Genomic DNA, 14,931 nt, shown 5'->3' with positions numbered 1-14,931 from the left:
GTATGAATACAAACAACAAACACATATATCTAACTAAAGTAAATGCCGTATTATGTATAAGTGTTTAATTTTTAAGGACTCTAGGGTGTATACAATTGAAAATATTTTAGTTTTTTGGGCAAAAACCGCCATTGCCTGAGAAATTGAACCAATCGACAACAATATGTCTATGTTTTTATTTTTCCATGGACACACAAAAAACTACAACAAAATATTGTAGATAAAAACGGCTTAATATTAAAACACTCAAATTTGTTGATATGATTTAAAACTTCTTTCTTTCCAACCAACCAATCGAGGGAAGATAAATTTTATTCAACACTTGTAGATTGATATATCATCTCAACACAACCACCACAAGTCAACAAATGAAATCGAACATAAAATCCAAAAAATTAAAACTCCTCATTCTCTTTAAATAATCATCAAGTAAATTCATTAAACAAAAAACATGCAAAATATGTGTATAGTAAGCGTAAATATAATTGCATTATAATGATGACATGTATACATAATCGTTAAAAAGAGTAATTTCAACAACAAAACTAACCCAGAAAGAACAATTCTTAAATACTTAAACAAATAAATAAATAAAATGATAAATTTATTTTTAATTTTTGTGTGTAGTTGATGAGTAAAATTCGGTAACATAACATCCTTCACGGAGTAAAAAATATATAGTTCGCGATAAAGTAAATATTAGAAAAAACTAATGTAAGCGCTATATATAAATATATAATACCCAGACCGAAGAAGTTCGAAGCAAAGCGATAGAATAGTTAATGCTTTGCATTATCTTTTAGTAAAAAAAAAAAACAGAAAAAATCAGCATTATTTGTATATTATTTAATTATATATTTAAAAATAAAAAAAGTCGTTTATAAAGTAATATTAATTAATATAAAATCATAAAAAATTAAAAAAAAAAAACAAAAATTAAAAAGATAATAATTATATACTTGTAAAAGAAAACTTAATTTAAATAAAAAAATGCGTATGAAAATAATTTAAAAATAAAAAATTAATAAAAAAATGTTGTTGTTTTTTTATTTGCAATACCCCTAAAATTAACTAATGTGTACACAAACATTTTCGCAAACAATGAAATTACACATTTCACAACGTCGAAAAATTAATTTCTTTTAATTTGATGTACGATTAATTGTTGTGATGCTTTTCTTAATCACTTTATGTAAACGGATATTATCAGGTATGTCACAAAATCGAATCGGAATGGTTTGAATTCCGTAATACAAAATCGACCGTTTTTGTTTTAGCATCTTAAGATTTTGTTCGATTTGGTTAACTACGAAAACTACCATTATTAAGTGTAATATGACAACATTAGAGGAGTCATCATTCACTCCTCTAATGTTCAAAGTCAAAACCACACGGTTCGAAAGCACTGTCGAAGTCAATTTTTTTTTGTGCGAAAAGAAAGTGATAACAAGTTTGGTTTTAAATTATAAATAAATTCCTGTGCTTGCTTCTAAATGATTAAAATGTTAATTAACATTCTAAAATATTAGCGTGTGACGGTTTCATTGGCCGTTTGAAGGCTATAATTCGTGCCAAAGGTGACAAATTCGAACAAATCTAAACTTATTCTAGCATTTGATGCTATTTCCGACATTTTTTGCTTTCATTCAATAAAATTAAAATAAAAAAAAATGTCAAAATTATGGCGTTTGACTTTGTTGCAGTTTTGCCGTCTATGTAGGTCCACGATATCGTATAACCCCCATGTAACGGCACCCCCCGAAATTGATGATTTTAGCCACATTTTTCAATGGTATTGTTTGAAATTCTACACAAGGAGTTCTTTGTGACTACTTTACCACCTGGAAGAGAATTGTCTATATAGGTCCACAATATCGTATATCCCCCATATACCTTTCGATATTCGGTATTTTTAAGATTTTAACAGAATTTTTAATGGATTTTTTTTTGAAAATTTCTTAATTTGTCCCAAATGTGGGAGTGTATTCCGGCCGAACTTGCTGCTTTTTTATTTGTTTTTATCTCACCCTGTATATACATCTAGGAGCATGGTGATTAAAATTCTCCCCAAAAGCTTTAAATATGTGTTTAAATGTCAACAGAATTTGAAAATGTTCAAAATTATTTTAATATTTAAATTTTCAGGTGATTGCTATGCCTTATCTTGTCTTCATTGTACTATGTGTGCGTTACAGAAGTTCGAAATAAATGTAAAAACGTCACTTTTACAAAAAGTCACTCTAACCATGGTAGAATTAAGAAGGTTAAGTCATATGTTTACATTTTTTTCAAAATTATTCATTCTCACATACAAAAATCAGAGATGAGAACTTATTCTGTACACAGTGAAATTTGACCTGGTCAATTACAAAAAATGCAGAGATGGGTATGTCTATTTGAAGTGACTTTACCTCCTTTATTTAACCATGACCCTAATTTAATGAGTAAACTGAACTTTATGTTCGTAAATTATTATTGACTAATACCAAGTTTGCGTGGTACGTGATTCCTTATTCGACCTCTAATTGCACTGTGCAACACAAAACATAATTACAAGGAAAATTCTATAGTTTTTGAAAGTTCCATTTTCCATTTACGTCGCAAACTAACCAAAATAGTTGAGGCCATTTCCCCCCTCTTCCATGTTTTCTGAAAATTTGTCATAAAATTGTACTATATCTCCTGGAAGAAGTTAAAAATTCTATGTCTAAATGACAGGAATTGATATATAATTAAAACACATTTCATTTCTGTTAAGATTATCATAAACATATGATTTCTTCTATCTTCAATTTCCTTGGTTTCGATTTTCAAGAAGAGTCCTCCCTATAGCAGATTATAATTATCGGTAAACTGATTTCCTTGAGGGGGCAAATAGCAGCGCAACTGAAGTTCGTCATAAAACGAATGTTTATGTTTTGATAAAAACCAATTTTCAAAATAATAGAATCTTTGGACTAAATATAATATAATTGGGTTATTCCGCTTGTAAATAGTCGATTCTTGGAAATGTTAGCAATCCCCTTATCAATGGGGGCATATAATGTTGCGCGCACACACCACCCATGGACTTTTGTTGACAGAAAGGATTTATATATCGGACAAATCATTAATCTTATCAAATAATAATAACAACATTTTGCAAAGATTATTATGAAAAACATTGTGATTGTCAGTGTTACCTACCACCAAGAAAGTATGGACCTTATAATTAAAGTTCAAGTGATTTGAACACTTGGTGCTAGAACATTGTGTGTGTATACTATTAGGTGATAATACACGAAAATAGATACAAAAACAAATGCAAAATTTTATTTTAACATATAACGTCATATATATAAAAAAACGTTATAGAGTTATTATATAATAAACCGAATAACCGTATTTCAACATTGCTAAATAAAATGAAAAGGAACCAAATAAGTTACAAAGATGACAACTTGAAACAATTCGGGGTTTGTAAAATCTCTCCATTTTTAATTAGGTTCTAGAGAAAGAGAAAAAAAAAGAGACAAAGAAATTGCTCAATTAACAATGTTGACATTAATCAACTTTGAAATTTCGTATGCTCGAATTTCAGGTAACGAACGATGCTAGGGTTATAAATAAAGGTATAGATCAAAAAATGTAAATGTTTGCCCCTCCCGGCAGAGGTCACCATGAATGATCATTGGGAGAGTAAATCACTAGCTATGTCCGTTTGTCTGTCTGTCTTTCGAACGAATTGAGCTAGAAGGCTAAAATTTTGCACACGTGTGTTTTTTAGCCAGTAGGGAGGTTAAGTTCGTAAATGGGCCATGTCGGTCCACGTTTTCCTATAGCCCTCCTGTAATGGTATTTTCCGATATTCGATATTTTAATGATTTTAGCTACATTATTCACCCGATTTGTTTCAAATTCCAAATTCGAAGTTGGTATTGGGTACTGAAACCTATGCCTAAAAAATTCGTATGCAGTTCCACGTCTTCGTATAACGGTACCTTTCGATATTCGATTTTTCAGAAAAAAAAATTATTTGTGATGGAATTCAAGCGTGATATATATTTGGCTGGAAAGCCACAAGTGGCTATCGTTAGAGAACTCCAGCATTTAAATGTGAATAAATCTTTTGTGTCTCGTACCATCGCTCCTTACCTTGATACTGGTAGCGTATCCTGACGTCAAGGAAATGGACAGAAGAAAACAGCAACAGAGCAGAAATGGCTCGAAAAGTAAAGAAGCGACTTGATCGAAACCCGCGTCGCAGTGGCCGAAAAATGGTTCGTGAGCTGATTCCATTCGGCAAATATTGAAAAATGAGCTCGGGGTAAAGCCATTGAAATTCCAAAAAGTGCAAGAACTTACAGCGCAACGGAAAGAAAATAGACTCAAAAGAGCTAAAGAGTTTCTTCGCTTGGCCGAAAGTGGGGAACTGCCGAATTTTGTTTTCTCCGATTAGAAAACATTCGTTGTCCAGCAGTTCGTAAACAAACTAAATGATCGTGTTTACTTGCCAAAGATGTAAGCTGAAAATGTGCACCTTCGGTTGGCCACCAGAACTCAAGTGCCGGCCATAGTGATGGTGTGGGCCGCCATAACAGCCGATGGTCGCTCTCCGCTCGTATTCATCGACCGTGGCATCAGAAAAACTGCCGAATATTATCGCGAAAATATTCTGGAGGGTGTATTAAAGCCTTGGGCACGCAAACATTTTGGACATTCTAACAGGACTTAGGACCATCACACTCTGCACGCGCAGCCCAAGAATGGTTACAAAATGAGGTTCCTCGCTTTATTTCCAGCACACAATGGCCACCAAAATCTCCGGATACCAATCCGTTGGACTATTGTGTCTGAAGAATTTTGGAAAGCAAGGCTTGCACTAAAAAATACCAAAGTGTCGATCACCTCAAGCAAGCGCTTCGCCGGGATTGGGCCAAAATACCGCAAAGCAACATTCGGGCAGCGTGTGACGGTTTCACTGGCCGTTTGAAGGCATAATTCGTGCCAAAGGTGACCAATTTGAACAAATCTAAACTTATTCTAAAATTTGATGCTATTCCCAAAATTTTTTGCTTTCATTCAATAAAATTTAAAAAAATGTAAAAAATATGGCGTTTGACTTTGTTGCAGTTTTTTTTATCTTCTGTCCACTTCCTGATGTTGCTGTTTTCTTCCGTCCACTTCCTTGACGGCGGTCTTCGCTACCAGTATCACGGTAACGAGCGATGGTACGAGACACAAAAGATTTATTCACATTTAAATGCTGGAGTGCTCTAACGATAGCCACTTGTGGTTTTAAAGCCAAATATAAAGAAATCACACTAACACGTTTGAATTCCATCACGAATAACTTTTTTCTGGAGAATGCTTTTGTACGCTGGTAAACAATATAATGAGCTGTCACTGGAATAATTTTAACAGCTGTCGGATGAATGGCTTGGAAATAACAACAGTTTGAAGTTAGTTGCAGTTTTTTCATCTCACCCTGTGTATATATACTTAAAAATATCTACATATTATTTAAAATTATCACAAGACTCATATTATAGTCAGGTAGATTAAAATATGCCACACTATGCGGACTTTAACCTTCCACTATTCTCAGTATCTCATATTAAAGTTTTAATGCTTTAATTGTAATTGGGCTATTCATTTCATTATTCCGTTTGTAACGTTAGAAAATATCCATGGAGAACATAGAAGTCTATGCTTATTTATTCTATATTATAAATCGGATAATAGCTTGATTCCCACATTTGTTTGTCATTCACCTAAGTCATGCCATCCTATATTTGCATTTTTTTTTTCAAAATTATACTTCTAACAAAATTTCATTGTCAAAATGTACGGAGAAAACAATCCTTTTTCTATAAAGCTAAATTTAACAAGATCAATTACAAAAATGCAGAGTTGGAAATGCCTGTTTGAAATGAGTTTAACTTGATGTTAGTGTACCATGATCTCATGCTTTATGCAAAACATCGTAACAATTTTTAAGATTTTTCTTGTGATGAAGGGTATTAAAATGTTCGGTATGGTCGACATTGTTGCTAGTTTTTTATACCGATAAGGGAACATTTTAATTTTATTCGAGTTGCTATATAAACAAATCAGTATTTTTCTTTTATCAATATGTAGATTTTAAATAAAAAACCCAAATTGCTTTGAACTGGATTATGTCACAGTAAATGCTTGCAAACATTTTGCAGGTTTATTTTTAAACCCCATTTATAGCCAAATGGCAAACATGCAGTTTGAAAAATATTTCCGTTTATGTATTCACAGGGAATTTCCATTAAGGCCATATAGTTTTAAGTGTGATTATCTGAACTTTAGCCACATCATTAGCATGTGTCTGTGATCCAAAACAAGGCCAATTGATTAAGTTTACACGGGAGGCAAATTCAGATGCTGGCCTTCTCTAGCTGTTAAACATTTTTTGGGGTAAATCCATCACCAAAAAAGGAATATATTTTACCAAAAATAAATTAGATCACATTTTATTTAGAAGAAACAAGTAAAAAAGCTGTAAGTTCGGCCGGTCCGAATCTTAAATACCCTCCACCATTTGGTACGAAAAAAATAAAATACTTTAAAAATTCTGTTGAAATCTTAAAAATATCCAATGTATCTGTTATATTAGGGTCTATACGACTACATGGACCTGCATAGGTAACTTTTGTCATAAGCCATTACAATATTTAAATGCGAAACTTAAAAAAAGTCAATACTGTAGCTAATATCATCAAAATACCGAATATCGGGAGGTTACGTTATATGGCGGCTATACGAAGACGTGAATCTGCACAGACAATTTTCTGTCTTAGGCTGTAGTATCCATTACGAACTTCAAATACCCAATTTGAAACAATTCCGGTGAATATTGTCGCTAAAATCATCAAAATACCGAATATGGGGAGGTACCGTTATATGGGGGCTATACCAAATGGGGTCCTGCAGACATAATATAAATTTGAGTAAAATTTTATCAATCTACTTCATTTCTTTCGGAAGCTAGAGTGATTTCCACAGACGGACGGACATCGCTAAATCGACATAGAAAATTCTAAGACAATTCAGCCCTGTCCGTCTGTTCTAATCACGCCACAGTCAAAACGAATTAAGATCGGAAGCTAAAATTCTGCACAGATCTGTCCTTTGTCTGCAGACAGGTTAAGTTCAAAGATAGCCCATCTTTGAACTTAACCTGCCTGTAGACAAAAGACATATCTGTGCAAAATTTAAGCTGTTTGGTCCACGATATTGTATCGGCGGTACACCGCCGATATTCGGTATTTTGATGATTTTAGCCACATTTTCAATGGAATTGTCTGATGGAAATAATAATTTTAGACCCGACAAAGTATATATTCTGGATCAACGAAAAATTCTAAGACGATTTAGCCCTGTCTGTTGTAATCACGCCAGAGCAAAAACGAATTAAGATAGGAAGCTAAAATTTTGCACAGATCGGTATTTTGTGTGTAGGCATGTCAAGTTCGAAGATGGACTATATCAGTCCACGAACGTAGAAATTGTCCATATAGGTCTACGTTTTAGTATAGCACCCACACAACGCTACCCAGAGATATTCCGTATTTCCAGGATTTTGGCAACATTATGCACCTAAATTGTGTCAAAGTTCGTATTTGAAGTTCGGAATTTAGTACAGCCTGTGACAAAAAATTACTTATCCAGAACCACGTCATCGTATAGTCCCCATAGCGGTATTTTTACCCCACACCACATAGTGGTAAGGGTATTATGTATTTGGGCATTTATTTGTAACATGGAGAAGGAAACGAGATAGGACCATAGTTCCTTTTGATGATCAGCATAGAATCACATTTTGCATGTCCGTCCGTCTTCCATGTATTTTTGTAAACAGAATGCAGGTCGCATTTATTATTCGATTGAGATGAAATTGTCCAAAAAAAAAAAAAAACAAGATAAAAAGCAGTAAGTTCGGCCGGGCCGAACTTTGAATACCCTCCACCATTTGGAACGAATTTGGAAATAAAATCCTGAAAAAACTTTAGTAAAATTTTAATAACTTTGGTGAATAAAGACGCTAAAATCACCAAAATAAAGAATATGGGGGTCTTAGGCTGTAGTATCCATTTTGAACTCCAAATACCAAATTTGGAACAATTCCGGTGAATAATGTCGCTAAAATCATCAAAATACCATTTACGAACTTAACCTGCCTACTATAAAAATAAACCTGTGTGCAAAATTTTAGCCTTGTATCTCAATTAGTTCGAAAGATTACAACAGACGGACAGACAGACGGACATCGCTAAATCGACTTAGAATTTTCCGCTGATCAAGAATATATATATTTTGTTGGGTCTGACATGAGTATTTCGAGGAGTTACAAACGGAATGACAAAGTTAATATACCCTCCATAGTATGGTGGAGGGTATAAAAAATGAAAAATGACTTAGTGAATCCCACTACAGTAGTCCGATTTTCTAAGTCATTTTTCGAGTTACCGAAAAAACTCGGTAAAATTAAAATGCTTATAATTTCTGAATTTTTCATCAAGTTACCAACCAAAACCAGTAAGGAAAGCTCAAAAGTCGGGCGGGCCGACTATAAGATACCCTACACCACAATGCATTTTTTGAGCTGCCGACAAAAATCGGTAACTTTGAAACCCAAAAAGAAGTTAAAGACGTTAACTATCGGTAGATCTTAGCGACTACTCTGATTTCGTCACTAACTTGCCTATAAATTTCGCAAATTACCGAAATTATAAGCATTTTTACTGACTTTTGTCGGTAACCCAAGAAATGACCTAGAGGATTCCACTACTGATGTCAACCTTTTTTATTTCAAACAAATTATTTGCATATCAAAACAAAATAATAAAAAAAAATTAATTTCTGATTTTAATTTAAAATTAAATTAAAATTTTAAATGAATTACAACTATTTTTTCTGAATTACAGATGGAAATGTTGTAGCTTTAAACCACCAACTTCAAAAGAATTTTGTCTTGTGGCCAGAACAAATAACTGAAAGACAAAAACCGATTTGTCTATTTACTCCAATATTCGATCGCCGTCCCATTGAAACTGTTCAAAACGTTGGTCATTTGCTGCACACTGTAAAACAACATTCGTGTGCTGTCGCATGTTTCGATACCGCTGTTTCGTTTAATCTATTAGATATATACATATAGATAGGATGAACTTTGATTTTTTTTATATAGATGTGACGACAATAACATTGCTAATACTTTAATAATATAATTTTTAATCGATACCAAAAAACTCACTTCAATTGCCTCCATGATAAGAAGCCCAAATCTATTATAAATCAAATGTTCCTTTTTGTTCTATAGCGTGTTATTTATAATCTATTTTTTGTATGTATTTTTTTTTAACAATATATTGCAAAAATATACGACAATATGAAGGTGAGTAATTTGCAGCTGTTTGGATTAACAATTAAATAAAAGTAATCGTCATTTTGGGATTTTTGTAATGTAGCTAAAGGTCCAATAGTCCAATTTCAACGCCTGACATTTAAGCTAATAAAGAATTTTCATAAAAAAAATACAGGGTGAGATAAAAAACTGCCATAATTTTTAATTTTTTTTAAATTTTATTGAATGAAATGTCCAATGTTTGCGTGCCCAATCCTTTAATAAACACTCCAGAATATTTTAGCGATAATTTATGAGCTTTCACGGTTTATGAGCTTCATGGATATTCAACATTTTTACCCTTTGTGAGGGAAGTACCAGAAGGAATGAGTCGATCTCAACCATCTTTTTAACAGATATTGTGTTGATAGAAATATTGAGATGTGCCACGCCTAAATGGAATTTTGACCCTTTGTGGAGAAGGTACATAAGACCTTGAATTAATAAAAATATCGCGATGTATGTGATTTGAAGACAATCGGACTCTCACACCAGTTTTTATAAGAGTTATAATTATTCCAAATTTTGACCCTTTGTGGGGGAGGTACTTTATGGAGTAGTCCGATATTGTTCATTTCGCACTTGATCTAGCTCTGATGCAAATATTAGGATTTGCAAGACAGATTATCCTTTCTCTTTTTGTACAATAAAATATGTTTATACCCTACAACACTATGTGTTGGGGGTATTATAAGTTTGATTGGGCCAGAATTTATGTAACACCTCGAAATATTGGTTTCCCATATAGGAAAGTATATATGGATCTTCCTAGCTCGCCGAGCTGAGTCGATCTAGCTATGTATGTCCGTCCGTCCGTCTGTCCGTCTGTCCATGTTAATTTGTAATCACGCTACAGGTCGCAATTATGGCCCGATCCTCACGAAATTTTGCATGAAGTTGGGGTTAAGGTCAGAATAGAAGCCTATTTCTTTTGGAGATGATCGCCAAATGTTTAGGGGTCGAAATGGACCAAATACTGAAAAAATGTCGGATTTTGAAGTAGCTATACAGGTCGCAATTATAAACCAATCGACGCGGAATTTCGCAAGTAGCTAGAGTTTAGGACGGGGAAGAAGCCTACCAATTTGGGTGGTCATCGGATAATATTTAGCGGGTAAAATAGACCATATCTTTTGTGTTGAAAAAATTCAAAATTTTTCATTAAACCGCGAATATTTTAAATTCCGGCGAAATCATAAAGCCATGACAAGGTTACTTCTGATATTTACATTGATGTTAACATCCAACAAAACGGATATATAGCAAAATATGTGCGATATATATGTCTATCAAAGAAGATATGCTTGAAAGATCTCTTATATGTCGAGAACGGCTGAACTGATTTCGACAGTTCTCATTAATTCAGAATGGCCTCTTCGTAGGAAAGAAAAAACGCCTAAAAAATGGCATAAAAATATCTCTCTAAAGATGAAAATATTGATTTTGTAAAATTTTCTCATATTTTTTTCAATTTTGTCATATTTTTGGCATATTTTCATTCTGAATTAAACATTTGGTAATATTTCTACAGCTAACAAAACTAAGTAGTTAGGATATCATATACAGATCGCATTTATGGCCCGATCCTTACGAAATTTTGCATGGAGATAAGATGAGGGTCAGAATAGAAGCATACTCTTTTTGGAGATGATCGCCATATATTTAGGGGTTGAAATGGACCAAAAAACTGCAAAATTGTCAGCAGGTCGTAATTATCGCCCGATCCTCACGCACATTTGAATGGGGGTTACCGGACATTACAAAAGCCAAGAAGTTTTGGATGGCTATCCAAAAATATTCAATGTGGGAAATAGTTTGCCAACTTTTGTAGACAAAATACGAAAATGTCCATTCCAGTGACTTTTTGGAGAATTCACAAATACAGGAAAGACGCACTTCTGACTATTTCCGTAAAGCTGATTTCGTTGAAGAATATAGTCAAATGTCTGTATCTCACATAGATGCGTTTCAGTCAAAAACCAATAATAAATGTTAATCTTTTGCCACTTCTGAGAGATTATGGGTCTTTGGAAAATATTGGTTCCAGATCTAGGAAGACCATTTACGTGCAACATCTACCAATAAATTGGAAATGAGCAAATTAGCTTAAGTTGCTATTATTCGAAAATTAGAGACCGGAACCTGATGGTTTTCTTTTATTATTTGTCACAATATCTTGTGGAATTCTTTCGAGTATCTCGCCTATATAAACTGTATCGTTTATTATAGTGTTGTAGGGTATTCAACAGTCGGCCCCGGTCGACTGTAGCCTTTGCTTACTTGTTTTTTTTTAAATTTCGAACTTTTGTGGGGGAGATACCAAAAAGAGTGGACCTATATTGTCCATCTCCGAACTCGAGTTAAGTTTGATGATAATATTACGATGTACCAAGTTTGGACCAAATCGGATAGTTTGGACCCTCCGAGAGTTATCGTGCGCACCAGCCAGCAGACAGATGGACGGACAACGCTACATCGCCTCAAAATGTTCTGAAACGGATTTGGTCCAAAGAGACCTAGGGTCTAAAATTATTATTTCGATGAGACATATATCCTACGTAGCCATATTGCTAAGGGTATAAAAATAAAATTTTTATGAATAATAGCTACCGAGAAATGGCTACAAGGGCTACTATATATATTTTCCATCTAATAATGAAAATTCGAATATTTCAACCATACCCCATCCTGAAACATACTAAAGGAAAGGAGATAGACCCATAGTTCCTTTTGATCATATCAATAGAATCACATTCTGAATCGATTTATGAGTCTGTTTTTTTTTTAATAAAGAAGGATGAAATAAAAAGGATGAAATATATAGCTGGTTTATTAACCAAAGGATACCTTTAACAATAGGGGGTAGATATTTTCGAAATGTATTCGCCCTTTTAAAATGTAACTACCATACGTTTCATACTTGGTACTGGCATGAAATGGAATTACATATGTCATCACCTAAGCGTGAAAAAAACAAGTAAAAAAGCAGTAAGTTCGGTCTAGCCGAATACCCTCCACCATTTGAAACAAATTTGGAAATTCTCAAAAAATAACATCCGCTAAAAATGCAGTTAAAATCTTTAAATACCGAATATAGCCGTTATATTGGGGTCTATATGAAGCCGTGGGCCTGCAAATTTTTTGTCATAGGCTAACAATTCTAAATACGAAATTTGAAACAACTCCGGTGAATAATGCCCCTAAAATCGCTAAAATATCGAATATCAAGGGGTACCGTTGTATGTGAGCTATACGATATTGACATTTCTCTTCCAGGGAGTAAAGTGCTTGGCAAGAACTTCTTGTATGGATTTTTAGACAATTTCATTGTAAAATGTTGCTAAAATTAACAAAATACCGAATGTAGGGAGGTACCGTTATATGGGGGATATACGATCGTGGACCTATACAGAACATAATCTTCCAGTTGTGGATTTTCAGACAATTTCATTGAAAAATTTGGCCATTATCCTCAAAATACTGAATTTCGGGTGGGGGTTGCCATTGTATGGGGGCTATACACGATATCGTATAGCCCCCATACAATGGCAACCCCTATATAGACAATTCTCTTCCAGGGGTAAAGTACTCAAAAGTAACTCCTTGTGTTTATTTTCAGACAATTTCAGTGACAAATGTGGCTAAAATCATTAAAATACCGAATATCGGGTGATACAGTTATATGGGGGCTATACGATATCGTAGACTTATATAGACTTGAAGATATAGAATTTGGCCACTATCCTCAAAATACTGAATTTCGGGTGGGGGTTGCCATTGTATGGGGGCTATACGATATCGTAGACCTATATAAACAATTCTCTTCCAGGGGTAAAGTACTCAAAAGTAACTCTTTGTGTTTATTTTCAGACAATGCCAGTAAAAATGTGGCTAAAATCAGCAAAATACCAAATATCGGGGGTACCGTTGTATGTGGGCTATACGATATCGTGTACCTATACAACCCATACTGCAACTTGTCCTGCCTGCAGACAAAAGACTGATCTGTGCAAAATTTTAGTTTCCTATCTTCCTTTGTTTTTACTCAAGCGTGATTACAACGGACGGACGGACGGACAGGGCTAAATCGTCTTTTACGCTGATCAAGAATATATATATACTTTGTTATGTCTAAAATTATTATTTCGATGAGTTACCAACGGAATGACGAACTTAATATACCCTCCATATTATGTATCGTGAAGGGTATAGAAATCTACATAAGGATCTTTAAGAGAATGTGTATTTGACAATTTCTGATGGCATAATCATTTTCATTAATAAAACTGAGATTCCATAGTGGTACACCTCATATCAACAGAAAAAAGAAGTATTTTCCGAAATAAGAAAAAACCTTCATCTTTACGGCCAATTTACTCCTATATTGTCTAAAATGTTGACCGAATTGTTAGTATTCAATATATTTACTATATTATTATATTTCAATATATTTACTATAGAGTTCCATTCAGAAACTAGAAATCACTACGGACAATATATGGGGTTTTCAGCAGGAAAACTTTTCCAAATCGATTGAGCAAGATCTGAGCAAGTAGCCATTGCATAGTGAGTGAGTCGCTACGGAAATATGGCTGACTCAATTGCTTCACACGAACAACACTTATACTTCCTTAATACACAGAGAATCGCAATTAGTATTATGCGATCGTGTGGCAATCTAAAATTAAAATTCTAACACATATTGCACTTAAAATTTTGATATAATGAACTTTATAATTCAATGATAGCCAGCGTATTTAAAATTTATTAACTTGATTTGGTATACTTGAAGTTACACAATAAATTGAAGGGTTATCGCCAAATAATGATTAAACGAACTAACGCAGACGTCATTGGGACATTGGTATTTTTGGATTTAGGTGGGCGATTGGAAGAAAAAGATAACATTCAGCATTCAGTGTTTTTTTCTTTTGTATTTCTTTTTATTAATTTAATTAAAAAAAAATACCCTTGGGTCTAAAGGAAAATTATCTTTTGTTAATTGTAGAGTTGTAGAGCTGATTGGCAGTACATAGAAAATCAATTTAAATAATGCTCACGTTACTCTTATCGAAGTAAGAACAGAATTGGCTTGATTTATTGAATGGACTTTAAATTTTATAATAAAAATCGAGTTTATTATATTTTGGTTATATATTGTATTGTTCATGGGGGCCTTCATGAATAGGTTGATCACAAAAAAAAAAAAACAAATAAATAACATGTTGACAAAATATCATTAACATCTGCAAATTTTTGAACGATTTTATAACCAACACGATCTATATATATCTTATATATTGTATTATTCATAATCACAAAAAAGAAAAAAACAATAAATAGAAAACATGTTGACAAATATCTTTAACACCTGCAGCAAATTTATAAATGATATTATAAGCAACAATATCTATGCTTCAAACTTAATAGAGATCTTTTGCAGTGTTATTAGTTGGATAATGTGTGAATATGCTTTTCTCGAGAATGTATTACTGATCTCCATTTCATAAAATTAT

Source organism: Musca domestica, unplaced genomic scaffold (assembly GCF_030504385.1).
Source record: "Musca domestica strain aabys unplaced genomic scaffold, Musca_domestica.polishedcontigs.V.1.1 18, whole genome shotgun sequence".
NCBI lineage: Eukaryota > Metazoa > Arthropoda > Insecta > Diptera > Muscidae > Musca > Musca domestica.
This window is presented reverse-complemented; position numbering follows the sequence as displayed.